General features: G+C 39.5%; 1 protein-coding gene across 21 annotated transcripts in view; it reads left to right on the top strand.

The window, feature by feature from the left end:
* The window catches only part of ptprdb (protein tyrosine phosphatase receptor type Db), a 253,880-nt gene that overhangs the window by 51,092 nt on the left and 188,723 nt on the right, over positions 1-14,065 (top strand). The window contains exon 2 of one of the 21 annotated variants that reach the window (XM_028016148.1): positions 3,062-3,078. The exons of the other annotated variants lie outside the window; for them this stretch is intronic. The gene's annotated coding sequence lies outside the window, so the exon portion shown is untranslated. The remainder of the gene's footprint in view (positions 1-3,061; positions 3,079-14,065) is intronic. 21 annotated transcript variants of the gene reach the window in all.

Genomic DNA, 14,065 nt, shown 5'->3' with positions numbered 1-14,065 from the left:
CACAGCCGATTATCTGGTTACATGCCACCATTTGAGCTAATAGAGTCCTTACTTAATGTGATGACTTCTCAATCAGAGGCGGCCGAGCACAGCTGAGGGCCGCTTAAAGGTTCATAAGCGGTGTCATCAAGGGCAGATCAAGAGGCCAGTGAAGACCAGACAAAGTGCCCCATGGAGGTTCTCTGAGTAATTTGCTGATTCGTTTTATTGTTTAATTACAGTATAGGGCTGTCATTGTATATGGGGATGTGTGTGTCTTTTTAGTGTGGCTGTGTGAGACGGCTTTGCTCGCTCATGTGTGTGCAAGTAAAGAATGAGAGAGCAAAAAGAGGAAAAAGAACAGAGAGAGATTATGCAAACTCAAAGTTTTGGAGGAAAAGGATGGGGGGAAAAGGATACTTTAGTAAGCAGTTTTTCAGTCACATTCTGTCACAGTCTGCAGGAACACAAACATTTCTGTAGACTTTAAAATACTAAAGAGAAGAGGATTAAAACTTCCAGTGTCAGTTTTGAAAAGTTACATTTTCAAAACTGCTAAAATTATTCATCGTGCTGGTCCTGCGCTTCTAATGAGATCCCAGAAAAAGTTCTGGCTGGATGAAGCTTAGCTTGGCACAGCGGTGCCCCTCCCTGACTTGTTTCTGTGCACTGCCCACAATTCTCTACAACCATGCATGCTGTAGTAGTAGGTGGTTATAGCAGTGACATCATTTATAAAACTTGGAATGAGCATATCATTTGTGATGGATAAGGCAGGCAAAACAGTCTCCATTTTCCCAGCAACAGTAAGAGAACGCGGTCTCCTTATGGGCTACAAATGCATAAAAGCAATATAGAACTGTCTTTTTTACATTGTATGTTATGATCTGTAAACACACCCCTTTTATAACGCTGCTGTGGACAATATCAAAATCCACCACTGAGTTCATTCAATAGGCTGAATACCAAGGCTACACTTACATAGGACTGCTGCCCAGATGCTACTGGTATTTTTGGATGTAGATTGGGGAATCGTTCCATGTTTAAATGAGATTGCATAGACACCTTACCTGTGCTATAGGTGTCATGCCAGGACACTATGTGGCGCTGTAGTTTTAGAATGTTGTTGAAACATATTATGTGCTTTTGACCCTTAGCTTCCACCTTACTAGCTTCTACCTCATTTAGAAAACAGTAACCTATCTCAGATAAACTAAGTGCTCATGTAACACACATATTTACTCTGTTTCAGGAATTGTACTAAACTGAACAGGTTAAGAAGCACACAGTGCACAATGCTATCCAGCATTGTTTTGGTTATCTGCTCATGCATGTGGAGAACAGTCCCTGCAGCCTTGTGTTCTGCGTGTGGTCACTTTCACACCTATGGGGAACTTCACACACTCCACAGAGAGTGTTCTTGAAAAGTTCCACTCTGACACCTGTTTTCAATAACTGCTGTCAGAAATTGATCTTTGGAGAACAACAATAGTATGGTTTCACTGTGTAAACTGGTCCTAAATGACACTCGAAATACAACTATTGCTTTTCATTGAGGTAATATTTTTCACACTGAATTTGTGATGACTAAACCTCACTATTGCGTGAATTTCATAGCAGTTTTGTAAAAAAGAAAATCTATTTGAGTTTGTTGTTGCTGTCCAGGAAAAACTAAGCGAAACATAGACTGTTAATTTCAATATGTTAGGTACAGTAATTAGTACATTAATTAGCACTTTATGCATCAATGGGCATAACTCCAACAGCTAGATGGCAACAAAATGCTTCCAATCTTATGCTTAGTAAATGTTAGAAGATGCATCAACAGACATTAGTTGAATATAAACATCACCCTGACTTTATTAAGACCAGAAGCAAGTTGAGGCAAATCCGCTACATTACATGGGAATGTCATTTATTTACATTGTGTTAACCTATCAACATTAATGACAGATTAAAACACAAAAGATATTAATGCTTTTTGGGTGTTTAAAATAATTTAATCATATTTCAGCCTGTTTGAAATTTATGGCAGCACTTAGGCTAAAGTAAGACAGATGTAGAAATATGTAAAAATATCTCTGTTGATGTGTTTTCCAGGATAGATAACAGAACAGTGGCCTAATAAGAGGTTGTGAAAACATTTTTCAAAAATCCTCTCAATAAAAAGTACACCATAATCATACACTTGTGTAGCCAAGTACAATTTTTAAAACAAAAGATTGTTGTCATGCCATTCATATGGTTGAAATGCCATTAATGAAATGGCAGAGAAAGCGTGAAACCAGAATTTTCTCCAGCTGTATCAGTATGGAGTAATTGCATTATTACCACTTCACCTGTTGTTGCACACTGCTGATCAGATCATTGATGAAGTCTGCTGTGTTTTTCTTACCTATATAAAAAGACCAGTTAAATTCCTTGAAAATATTTTTCAACTGAATACAGTCAGGTTGTGAAAACTAAACCCTCTATGACGTTATTGCAAATCTGCCTTGCCTGCAGTAGGCAAGGCATGCAGCTTTCGTTGAATAATGCCACAGTATCACTTTACTACTCATCTGTTTCTGTAATACACACAATTTGACATCAGACTAAGCGAAGTTGCCAGTTTTATGCATGTTAAAATGCCTTGCATTTAAACCTTAAAATGCTCCGCTACTAGATTTCTGTAAGTTGCATGCAAATTCCACATCAATAGGCCAATAATATAATAATTTAATCCCAAGGTACACTATACTAACACTATGCCTGCGCCGATGAAGATCAGTTCACTTCCATATACAAGCTGCATATGGAACATCAACAGCAACATACATCATATACATGACTGAACTTATTGTTCCACAAAATGCTCCTCATTTCCTTAAGCTTAGCATACATTTATTCATACGCATGAATACATGACAGGATAGTTTGATTACAACTTACAGGGGAGCCACTCGTCATTCTAACAGAAAACACTGTTGAAAATAATACTGACAAGCAATCGCATAATTCTTGTTTTAAATTTTTGTGTTAAAACTGTAATATTATAAACCCATAGTGTCTTTATTGATTTCTTCATGCCGGCCCATGCCAGGTAACAAGACTGCTCAAGTAAGACTCAAATTTTGGCAATTCTCTGCTAAGGTGACATGTCTGAAAAATGTTGGACAACAGTTGAGTTTCTGCTGTTTTGTGTCTTTGTTAAGCTTGTGGGGGGAAAAAATGAAATGAAATATGTGAAGAGATGATATGTCTCAAGCAGGCATCGTAATGAATGAAAGAAAACTCATTTTATTGGAAAGTGTCCGGCCTCTTCACTCCTCAATTTACCTCCAGCACTCTGTTTAGATGAATTTCAGCCAGGGAATCCGCACAGATGTTTCACCAGAGAATTTGAGCCTCGTCGTGTAGACTTGGCCGTGCAATCATGCTATGAACCAATCAGTTAGTTTCGGTACACCCCATCGGTTTTTCTTGTCAGGTGAAAAATGAGATGCATCTTCCGATGATGAGCTGATGTGGTGTCACTGATGGCTGTGCAGGTGATTATGATGACAGGTTTGGTATTGGTCCCCATAATGACAGCTGCAAAACTGATTATCTGAATAGTACCCATGCTGATATGTTTAATTATCTGGCAGATTAAAGGAATGAACTTCCACACATAGGAAAGCTGTTGTTTCTGTTGAGGTGTGATTAGCATTTCAGGGCCACTGTTTCAGACCACTTGTGAAAAACCCCCACCTCAGGTCAACAACGTTGATTTTGAGTCCCTTAAGGAGCTTGTCTCTTTGAGTAACACCATGAACCCGTCTCCAAGATATCAAGGATCACTAAATGTTTTGATCAATGTAAAAATAATCTAGACAACTATAACCTCCAAACTCCAAACATCTTTGGGTGAGGAGTTTAAAACTTTAAAGCGCGAGGTGTCCCAAAACATCTCCATATTAGACGTTCTCTGCTTTCCATCTAAACATAAAAAAGACTTAGTTACTAGGAATGTAATAATACAACAACACCACAATATTTTTCAACAAAGTGAAATCAGTGTTTCTGACTATTATCCACTTGCTGTTTGCATAATGAGCTGTTAGGAATTAGACTGCTGTATTAGCTTAGGTTGCCCTGTTGTGTTAATGTTTTCAGCTAATACAGACTTCTCATCTGACTGGAGAACAATACCTTAGGACACAACTACTGAAAAGGGCCCCTCAAATTGCTTGTTTCTCCCCAGTGGCTAAAACAAGTTGATAGAATGTCAGACAAGAACTGAACAATTTTTTGTGAGAAAAGCTGGGCGGGCTAATTGTTTGCCTCTAACTCTGCTGATGTTGGCATCTGCTTTGCAATTTCCTGTCAATGCTAAAATGAAGAGCTTTTTCATGAGTAGCAAAAGATCATCTCTTGTTCAAAATCTGAAATACCTAGATTAATTCTATGAACATATTCCTCGAACACAGATTATTGAAAACTTTGTTTTGGTTGTGAAAATATAAAATTGAAAATTTTCTTATCCTTTTTGGATTCAGGTGTGATAAACACCTTAGAAAGAGAAATTCATAGTTTTCCCAAATGTATTGCTAAAATCATCTTGTCTCATTCTTATGACTTTAACATGTGTGTACTTATTTCATGAGGAAGGTTTTTCATTGGTTTCTTCATTTTCACAATTTCTCACTTCTAATGTCTCTAGTCCAATTAATATATCTAGATGCATATTTGTAAATTTTACATATTAATTTCTTTCCAGGAATCAATGACATCACATTGTTAATGTGAAAAAGAAACTGCTCTGACGTTCAGCTATCCTATATCAAACACAATTGTACTATAAAATCTACCATAGTTCCACACTCCTTAAGGTAAATATAGTGGGGGAAAAAAATCTGCTGAAACTGCTGAAGCACTTGAACACTTGGGTCCGAGTGCTGCAGCTGCAGCTTTATCCCTCCATCTGACATAAGACATAGATAACGTACTAGCTAAGCAGAGAGGTAGCACTGAAACAGCAGAGCCAGTTTTTCTCTGGAGATAACTATAGGCGCAAATTAGTGAAGGCAAATAAACAAGAAGGGAAGAAAAGCCTGTCAGATTCCCTGGCACCATTCATGGGTAGCATTCATTTCCATGTCAAAATGCAATTTAAACCAATGTCAATTATTCTGGTAATTTTTACCTTTTATTTGACATGTTGTCTAAACTGAAGTAAATGACTAACATGATTTTTTAAAGGTTTGTGTGGCTCCAGCAGTCTTTATTTATTAGTGGCTGGACAAGCAGAAGGGCAGCGAGACAAGGGAAAGACGAGCAGTAAATGATTTGCTGATGTGTTTTGTGTTGTTGTCCTGCTGCATTAGTGAGCTTGGGCTTAATGTTACAAACTGATGGTGAGAGAATTTTCTAAAGGATTTTCTGGGAGAGAGCAGAATTCAGCGGTCCGGACTCTGAAGCACCAAATAAGCCCTAAACCTTCCCTCTACCTCCACCATCTTTGACTTTCTAAAAGTCCGTCCACATGATATTTTCCCAAATGTCATTGAGCTTTTGAAGTAATAATGGTAGACCAACTACTCCTGGGAGGGAAAGTCGTCTTCATTTGTGGACAATGGCTGTTTCTGTGGTCTGCAGAATTCTTAAAAGCTTTAGAAATTACATTTTTGTCCTTTATAGACTGAATGCTGCCCATAACTTTCTTTGATCCAGTCTGCATTTTTTTTCTTTAAATCGGGGCTTGATGTTTTGATCTAATCAGGCCTTGATGTATATAGTAAACGTATACCAATAAATGTGGTTGATCAAAGCTGATGTATTGGGGGTACTTACTTTTTTGGCATCTACAGGTTGTTTGATATGGATAGCTTTTCTGTTTCATAAACTGAAACCATAATTTTAAAAAGGCATTCTCATTTATTTTTCTTATTTTTGTCTGATATAAAATTTTGTTTAATTTGAAACTATCCATCCATGCATTTATGTACATATTTCTGTACACCCTTATCCCTAGAGGGGTCGGGAGGGATGCTGCTGCCTATCTCCAGCGAACGTTTCGGGCGAGAGGCAGAGTACACCCTGGACAGGTCGCCAGTCTCTCACATGATTTGAAACTAATTTTACAAAAAAATATTTAAAACAAATTTGTAAAGGGCAAATACTTTAGAGCCCAGTGTAATGTAAAAAGTGACAAATCTTACTGTCTAAATTCTATAGCTTTAACATATCATTATATAAAACCATAAATGATGTGTATCTCAAGCCTGGATGGCCTTAAGACACTTTGTATTTCTTTTTCTCTCTGGCAAGTGCATGACGTCATTGTGATAATGGTGTTACACTGCTGCAGTCAAGAATAGGGTGCTGCTACATCTTACATCAGAATAAGATTAAAAGCTCTTTCTTTTCGTGAGTGCTCCTCATTCTGTCAGCTTTGTTGCTAAAACAGACGCAAACACCTGCTTAAAGAGCTTCTGCGAGATGTAGACAAGTTGAGTGTCTTTTACTTGATGGAAGAGCTGTAATTGTATTAAGTGTTTTTGTTAAGATGGTGGGTTGGTACGGGCATAGTCATAAGAACCTGACAATCCATGCAAAATGGTCGTGACATTACAAACAATTGCAGTTTTTTTTTTTTGTATGCCAGATTGTGATGTTTTTTTTTCTTTTCCCCCAGTTTGTTCTCAAAGATGCACATAAGATAAAATATTAAACACGCTTACATGTACTCTCTCACATAGCACAGGCAGATGAGACAAATAAAGCATCTCAAAGACACAGAGGTAAAGTCCTGGCTGCTAACACAATTAGTCAAAAACCTTATTGCGTCTTGCAGCTATCCTCCCATTCTGTCAAACAGTACATGGCCTCGGGTTTAAAAATAGCTGAGCACAAACACAGTTTTAGCAGGGACAGCCCCGGTGTGCTGGCACCAAACCAAAGAGGTGGTGATAACAAGGTTGAAGTTAGTTGGAATTTTTGCTGCACCTCAAACCTCCTCACACCTTTTTTCTAAATCTGATTCATCCTCAAATGAAATGTTTTTTCCAAGAGTGTGTTTAAAAAAAACACACACACACACACTTTTCTCTCTGTTTTCTTCTTCTCCTGCCAGATACAGTTGAGCTATCCCCTTCTGAGAACACGCACACACACACACACACACACACACACCCACCCTTCTAATACTCTCATACGCTCACACACTTTCTGCTTCACACCCCTCGTTCTCTCACATCTCTCTCCTCCCTTGGCACCTCGATGTGTTTCTCTTTAATTGAGATGCATTTCAATGTGGTGCAAATTAGCTTTCTACAGCTCAAGTCCAAACTTGCAGCGTATATATATAAGTGTGTTCGCCCATGCATATGGGAGTGCACATGTGTGTGAGAGGAGAATTCCCACAGATAAAAAAGAAGGCGCTACCTTCCTGTTCGTTCCACTGTCGTGTCCTCTGATGCCTCATCTCTCCCACAAACTTATATTTTTAGCATGGTATTAATAAAAATTGGCTGCTTTGGACTCCTTTAGTGTGTGTCCTTTGGCTGGATAAATTCACTTGGCTTGCCTTGTGTGGATTTGAATTCCGATCTGAGTCTCGGAGAGATGACAATATGCTGCTGCTCATTAGGGAGAGGAATGGAAGTGAGGAGGGTCAGGAAGGTCACGAAGACATCCGTTATGCAATGCTTTCCTGACTCTTTTCTGATCTGATCTGGTGCTGTTTTTCTAACCGTTAAAGCTCACAGCTTTTATGGTATTCTTCTGCCCAGAGCAGGTAAAGATGCTTGGCATGAAATAACAGTTACTAATCTTTACCCTTTTGTCATAATAGGTTGCAACCTCTACCTAAACCACAGATACAACCTGTGACACAGGAAAAATGTGAAAATGTAATTCACCTGCTCGCAAAAGTTGACACTTGTCGTGCCACCATCTCATTTCAACTGGCATTTACACTTGAAAATTCAGTGACTTCTAGCAGGTAGTTAAATATGTGCATGTAAGATTTCCTTTGGGCTTGACTTCCAGGTAAAGACAACTTTGAAACATATAAAACCTGACTTTTTACAATGCAACTATATATGGATCCAGGATTTAATGTGGCTTTCAGACAGATTCAACACATTATGTTTGCTTTCATCAAAGTCATCTTATGAGCCAGCTAATAATGTTTTTAAAACATGTTACCTCGGAACGAGTGGTGGTGGAGCTCCTTTAGCTTCCACACCATGATCAGAACTTTTCAAGACAAGATTTTTTATAAGAATTACAAATAGCAATAGTTTACTTTTAATCATAACTTTAGAAAACAAAGGATTTTGTCATATGTTATGGTTTTTACGATTGTCTCATTTTATAATACTGAAAATTTTTTTGAAAATGCTCTGTCTATCCTACTCTGTGTTTATGGATTTGAGTGTTAGCTTTACCAACAAGCAGTCTTTGTTAGTTTAATACATCAACACAAGAAAAGCTACTTCCCTTCTGACTTCAGACCAAGACTCTCAAACAAGACAAACAACATTTGTGTGCATGTCTGGGGATTATGATAATAAAACAGTAAGTTGGACAAATCTAAACTATACGCCAATACTGTAGATAGCGCTTTTGTGAGATGGAAACTATGAAGTTTTTGAGATCTGGTTTGGCTACTAGTAATATATATAGTTACTCTGAAGTGGCTTCATTCACACTTTAGTTGGTCCTCTGGTTTCAGGTGTAGCTGATTTTTGAAGTGATTGTTGGTTATATTATACCTCCTAATATAATAACCCACCTACGTTTTGAATGCAGAATTGAAAGACTTATGTGTGATGGTTTAAAAATGCATCCATGGGGTTTTATTTGGTAAAACTGAGAAAATCAATGTGGGCTTCTCAATTGGCAAATCGTTTGGTGTTGTGGGGCTCTTCGTGCCACTTTTTCTGTGAGAACACACATGGATGTGTGAGAGAAATAGAGCACAAGGAGTCATTTGGGAGAGTGATGCTGACAGTAGGGTGACCTTGGGGCTCCCAGTCTTCCTCCTGTCGATGAAAGAAATGACTTAGTGCCTCTCTTCCCGCCCATGATGGCTCATTTATTATCATTAGGCACATAGTCAAAAGATGCTGTGCAGGCCCTCAAGACGGAGCGCAGTGTGTGTTGCTGTGTATGGCTGTTTCTGATAGTGGAGCAGAGAGTGACAGACAGCAGGAAAGAAATGGAGAAGGAAGCCTTATCTCTCATGATAAGTGCTTCATGTCTGAGCATATGTGTTTGTCAGCCAGTGTTTGTCACAGGTGCACTCGGCTTCGCATTGGCTTGTGTTCGGAGTGTTTATCCGTATTTTGACAGCCGACATGCTGCCTGTCTGCCTGCATCTGCCTGTGAGCCGCACCTCTCTGCCTGCTCTCCGTGCCTCCAGCCTAACCCTGCGTCACCTCGGTCAGCCAACTGAGCGACTTCGGTGGTATATGGCTACTTCAGGGGTGGCCTCCGCGCTATCGTTTCTCAGCATGATGGATGGAGACTTCTGCAGGCCAGTCAATACCCAATCTGAGCCCCACTGTCCTGATTTAAGATACAGCAGAACCCAGGTGACACACTCAGAAGCATGCCACTTTAATCACTGAGCATCAACTCCGTGCCTCTAAGATTGGTGTGTGGATGGGACTGCGTGTGCGTGCCTGTGTGTGTGCTGTTATATTATTATCTCACTCAGTCAAGCAGTGCTGTAATCACACAGCGATCGGCAAGTGCTTGCACTTCTGACAGAGTTAACATTTCTTTATAATGTAGAGGTGCTGACATAAATAACGTACGGGAGGGAAGATTTATGTTATGAGTCGCTGCAATTGTACCAGAAAACATACATTATCTAAAGGGTAATAAAATTTGCACTGAGCCGAGTGTGAGCAGAATGTTCCCATGCAGTAAATGCCTCCGACAAAACTTGTTCATGCACTTGAAATTACCTCAAAATTGGCAAAAGGTAATTCTTGTAAAGTTGGAATCATGACAGCATGTAACTAAAGCTGTTTTCACAATGTCTTTAGCTGATGCAGAGAAAAAAATCCTTCACTTCCAGGGCTCATTTGAACGATACTATCATTTGAACGATGTATCAGTTTTGGCATTTAATATTTCTGCCAGCTTATTCCAATATGTTTACCAACAGGAGAATTTAATTAATTTTATTATTTAATTATTATCAACTTTAAGCAAAAATATGAATTTAGTAAAATACAATATCTTGTGGTTTTTCCAGCAGGTCCTCTCTGTCTGCGCCCATATTGATCACAAAACTGATGGAGCTGTGTAGCATGTGCATCAGTGCTCAGCACATCTGGACAGGTGGTTCCACAGAATCTAAAGAGCCTGCAATTAAAGTAATATTCAAAATCTTAGTATCCATCCTGATCATATAACACAAGTAGGGTAAAATTCTTGCAACCTTGTTTTTCCTTAAGATTACATTTAAATTGTTATATAAGTGTGCACTTGCATTACAGAATGCACAGCGGCAAAAATATATACAGTATATACACTTATATATAAATCAAAACGGGTAATATCATCAGACAGCAGGCAAAGGTTCTTAACAGGTTTTCATCATTTGCACAATTTTGCCAACATGTTGTAAGCGTTGTTAACTTCAACTAATTTTGGCAACATAGTGTCAACTTCCCAAAGTCTTTTTTTTTTTTGGCCAAAAGTGATTTATTAAATTTTTTTTGCCTACATCATCTTTTGGCAAAAACCCTACATTCAAGAATTTAATACATCTTAAAAAGCTGCAGAAAATAAAACGGACAGATCTGCACAGGAAAAGAGCACCGCAAGGGTCAGAAAGTGACCCTTGCGGTGAAACATTAAGTGAAAATAATGTTTCTCCTTTTGTAGATTGCTAAAATGATTGCATCTTGTGTGTTTTAATAAGCTTGGCTTTAATGGGCTTAGCTCAATGAAACTGTTTTTAGGCAACAATGGGAATGGTTATGCTTCTAAATGAAGCTTTATGAAAGCAAACTGTGAAATCAGGCAACTTTGTTTGCTAAAGAGAATAAATAATGTAGATTAGCAGAACAGTTTGCTGGAAAGATATTTATATGGAAACAAATTAATGTAAAACCGTGAGTCTTGGCCTCCCAACCAATCTCCCCTGCATGTATTTGCTGCAAATGAAAATAAATGCACATGCTTACCTAATTTATATTAAAGTTGTGGAATTATTAACTAACTGGTCTCTGATCTTCTTTTTCCTTTCATTGTAATGACATTCGTCAGGCGGCATTCATCTTGTTTTGACTTTTGTCTCTCAGATGGCGTTACTTTCTTGTGTTTCTGCTCTCTTGATATACTGTATATGCTGTTTACATATTTCCATTTCTATAAAACTCTTTCACTCCTAATCTGTCATTGGGTGGAAAATATTTTCAGAGTGATAACCATAAAGATGCACAAATCCTCCAGATTTTGCACTGCCATTTCAAGTTGAGACTCGAGCTGGATGCTAAACTAGCGGTTAATTCTTTGAGATGGTTTAACACCACATTTTCTGCTTCCCATGTTAGAAGTTTGAACACTAGTGTGGTATGTAATGTTTTCACTACAAATCAATAGAAATAGAAGAACTAGATAAATCAGGACCCTCTCTCCCATCCTCCATCATGACACCATTCCTCCACACACATCCAGCCGGTACGCACTGGAAATCGCTGTTCAAGAACATGCTCGGTATTTTTGCATAATGTAGTGGCCTTTTATGGAGTTGGCATATTGCACATGGTGCCATGTTTTCACAGTAGTCCACAGTTTTCAAACCAGACTCTTGTTGTTTTGGCTCATTCTTGAACCAGGATAAGCCAGAATGAGCATGGAGACGCCTGGAGATTATATGTGTGAGCAGTCTGGAAATACAAGCAGCAGCAGAAGGCAAGGCAGGGAAAATATTATTGGTGTTTTCAGATAGCACATCAAGGTTTCTAATAACCCATTTTCATAGGAAGGGTTGCGTGTCAAAATTCAGCAGTTGTGTTTCAGTAAAACTGTAATGAACAGAGCATTTTTAGAGGTTATTTCAAGTGTTTGCGGATTGTCAGTTTACGTGGATGGTTGTGGTCCCTAAGTTTCACGAAAGGCCCACGCTTTAAAACTGATTCTCACAGGTCCTCTTTGTTCAGTCAGACACAGCTTGAGCTATTTTACATACAAAAATGGGCAAAGATTTTAGTCTCTTGATGTGTAAAGGAAGACACAACTTGGAAGATTGACAGATCTAATTGCTCTGGTGCTACAATTTTTTAGATTTGTACTCTCTCAATTTTGGTCTATCACACATAATCCCTGCTTTTAATTTGACAAATGTGAAAAGTACAAGGATTATGAAAACCTCTGCAAGGTGAAGGCGCTGTACATTAAACAGCAACCAGACATTACTTAAGGTATACTCATACACCGTGCAGGTCCATATACGTTAATCCTGTTTCAGAGAAAAAAGATGCAGGTGTGTTGTTTCAGATCATGAGTGCAGGAGAGAGCACTTTGGCGTCCGGGATAATCCAGAGGAGATTGTGTCGGTATGAGTGAGCGGTTGGATATCACGGCTTCATCAGACAGTGATCTGTTTGCACTGGTTCAAATTGTCCCCCCTTGATGTGTCATAACTCTCAGCAACGTGTGCCTGCTCTCTTGTGTACGCACCCCGACATACTTGTACACACTTGCACTCAGTCACATTCCCTCCCCTCCCAGACTGGCTGGTTCGGCTGTTAGTCTAATTTATGAGGTGCCGTTAATTTGGCCTAAACGCTCATAGCAAGACCTCCCTCCTCCTCTTCCTCATCTCTGTGCCCCCCCCACCCCACCCCTCCCTTCTTCTGCTCCTTCTCATCTGTCACTCGGCAGAGTAAATCAGAGGGGTGGTATTGCACAGCAGGCAATACATAGACTGGACACCTTGACTAATATACCACTGTCCTTCTACCCTCCCTCTCTGTCTTCTGGTCTGTCTAACTCTTTCCAGCTCTTCCTTACCACAGTTTCTGTTGCCTGCTGTCTAAATCCAAGTTGGCTCCGCTCCTTTTCATTTCGCTCTTTTTAGATTTGTTTAATCCTAATATCTGTCTAAACTTCTTCCACCACTTATGTGCACTTCTCCTCCACCATCCACCATCCTGTCCTCCTCCACTTTTCCTCCGCTCTCCATCTTCGCTCGGTTCACCTCCTCCCCCATTTTCCTGTTCTCCTGTTAGGTGTAAATTTAGAACACAAGGCAAGAGGGGATGCTTTGCGTACGTGTGCTTCTCGGTGTGTCTGTGTGTGTGTGTATATGCGCAAAGAGAAAACTACACATGAAAGCTTCTCAGAGTCCCCATGCAGTGCTGATGGGGCTGATTAAAAAGCCAAAGCCTTGGTTTTCATCCACTTTTTGGATTCACATTAAGTCAGATGCACACATACATAAATACACACACACAAGTTTCATAGCTCATTATCTCTCCTTTATTACTCTCCTTTGCTTCTTTCTTGTCAGTTTTTGTTTGTTGATCGCTCTCAAACAGAAGAACGGCATTTTGATTAGTAAGAGGTATTTCCTCCTGATACAGCGGAAGTAAAAAAAAAAACACGGTCAGGCCTCTGAGGCTCCCTCGTCACTTCACATTGTTCCCCCTAATTCCTCACACAGCGCACACCTGGGAGCGCTGCAGCGGACTGCCCAGCAATGCACCTATACATCACTGTCTGTCTTTCTTCACCTTTGCTTATTTTCTATCTTTCACCACCTCTCTTTTTTCATCTCCGCCCCATCTCTCACCTATGCGTTGGTTCCATCTTTGTTCTTACCTTCTCAGATTTCCCCGAGCACAGAAGGTTTAGCCGCTTCTCAATAATGTAGCAGCAGCAAGCCTCCTTTTCTCCTGCGCAGCCCCTACCCCATTTACACCATCGCCTCCTCCTCCCTCCTTTCTCTTGCTGTCACTTCTCTCTTGGCGGGTTCCTAATAGTGTGCGCTTTGAGTCACAAGATAAAGCATCCTACCTATGCTTTATCCCTCTGTGTATTATATAAATCCACCATGGTTATCATTAAGCAAGAGTATCATAAAACATTGCCTCAT

Source organism: Xiphophorus couchianus, chromosome 5, assembly GCF_001444195.1.
Source record: "Xiphophorus couchianus chromosome 5, X_couchianus-1.0, whole genome shotgun sequence".
NCBI classification, from domain to species: domain Eukaryota; kingdom Metazoa; phylum Chordata; class Actinopteri; order Cyprinodontiformes; family Poeciliidae; genus Xiphophorus; species Xiphophorus couchianus.
This window is presented reverse-complemented; position numbering and strand designations above follow the sequence as displayed.